Consider the following 2,117-nt stretch of genomic DNA (forward strand, 5'->3'; position numbering starts at 1 on the left):
AAACTCTTATTTCAAATTTGTAATCTTATTTGTCTCAGTTTTAATTCTCACGGAGGAATTGTTGTAGGCAAGATTACTGATTTTTAGTAAAAATATTCTCACGAAGTTTTTACTACCTTTTAGCACAATTCAAGCAAGAAATTATTTCGGTTTGATCGTCACTAGTTTTTACTCAATTAATTACATAACCTCACGGAGTGCTATTAATTGACTTTTTCTTAGTGAGTAAATATAATTTATTAGCAATACGCAATTATTCTTTAGAAAAATACATGTAGAAATTAAGATTTTATTGTAATAATATTATCAAGTGAATTCAACGATTCTCAACTCTTTTTAAATTATAAATCTTTCGGAAATTGTTTGCTTAGCTTTAATTAATTAACAAGTTTTAAAACTCACCTTTCATCAATTTGGTTCTCTCAAATAGTAGTAAAAATATTAAAAGTTTGTAGCCTAGATTAACCAATCTCTGTGGGACGATATCATAAACTATACTAGAATTTGATTGAGTACGAGAAGAAAAATCTTATGCACATTGGTCTCGTCAAATTTTTGGCGTCGTTGCCGTGGATTGGCATACATCTACTTCAGATTAAATATTTTGTTACTAATTTGAGAATTTATTATTATTATTATTTCTATCAGTATTTTCACTGTCTACTGTTAAGTATTTCTTTCTACTACTTCTATCATTAGTTTTCCTTTAGTATATTTAGTATAATACTATTAGTACGTTTATCTACAAATATTATTCTAACTTTATTTCTAATTTTACTAGTACTACCTTTACTTATACTTAATATATATTATCGTACCTTTTTTTCACTAACTATTTTTGTTCTTTTGAAAATTTCTTTAGTTATTTTATTAACTACTAGTACTGCTTTAGAAATTAGTGCTATTTTATTATTAATTTTCTTCTCTCGAAAATTTTAGGTAGGTTATGACCCGCTCATCTATAAAAAAGTTGGTTAGTTCTGATCCAGAAATTGAAAAATCTCTTCGATTGTGCAGGAAAGGACAAATAACATCTTCTCAAAGTATAACTCGTGAAGGAATGGAGAATCAAGAAGTAGAAGACATTTAACCACCAGTCCATGTGGAGGATCAGTTTGATGAAGTAGCATCAAGGCCAGCAAACAGAATCCTAAGGGATTATGCTAGACCTGATCGCTTCAACTGTGAATCTAGTGTCAGAAAACCTCTAGTGGCAGCCCACAACTTTGAAATCAGGACTGGCATGATTCAAACGATTCAACAGTCTTGCATCTTCACTGGAGACGCAAGTGAAGATCTACACAGGCATTTAATTGACTTTTTGAAACTTGTTAAAACAGCTAAGTATAATGGAGTACCTCCTGAAGCTATCAAGATAAGGCTATTTCCTTTCTCTTTAAAAGGAAATGCCAAGACTTGGTTGTGAAGTTTGCCACAAGGTTCCATCACCACACGAGATCAAATGACTCAGAAATTTTTAAACAAATATTTTTCCCCAGTTAAAACCACAAAGTTAAGACAAAACATCTCTAATTTCTTGCAGATTGACACCGAGTCAGTTTATCAAGCTTGGGAAAGATTAAAAGCAATGTTAAAAAATGCCCACACCATGATATTCCTGAACATATGCAATTGTATATTTTTTATCACGAGTTAAAATCCTCTTCTAGAAATGTGATTGATGCAGCTGCAAGAGGTTCTGTAATGAGAAAAACCACGGAGGCAACATTGCAATTGTTGAACGAAATTTCTGAGAATGCCATCCAATGGCCATCTGAGCGTGTAATCATCAAGTAGACTTCTATGGTAAATCAGATTGATGCTTTAAATACACTAACGCAATAAATTATTTCTTTGGCACAAAAGTTTTTTCAGGTGAATACACAACAACCAAATCAATCTGAGGCTTGTGACATGTGTGGAGGAAACCATCTGAACCATGAATGTCAAGCAAACAATCATAATAACGAACAGGTCCAATCTGTCGTTTATAAACCGTACCCTTTTGGAGTCCAATGGCACAAAAGCATCCAGGATTCAATGGAGCAATCCAAATGGTGCAGAGAACTCTCAAAGCTTCCATAAGTAACAAGTACAAGGTCCGTTAGGATACCAGA

At 32.5% G+C, this 2,117-nt stretch overlaps 1 non-coding gene across 1 annotated transcript; it reads right to left on the reverse strand.

The window, feature by feature from the left end:
• Window positions 1-1,510: 1,510 nt before the first annotated feature.
• LOC138876625 (small nucleolar RNA R71) lies at window positions 1,511-1,616 on the reverse strand. The gene has a single exon (XR_011401969.1). It is a non-coding gene; the product is annotated as a small nucleolar RNA R71 (small nucleolar RNA).
• Window positions 1,617-2,117: the final 501 nt, after the last annotated feature.

This window comes from Nicotiana sylvestris, chromosome 8, assembly GCF_000393655.2.
Source record: "Nicotiana sylvestris chromosome 8, ASM39365v2, whole genome shotgun sequence".
In the NCBI taxonomy this organism is placed as follows: Eukaryota; Viridiplantae; Streptophyta; class Magnoliopsida; order Solanales; family Solanaceae; genus Nicotiana; species Nicotiana sylvestris.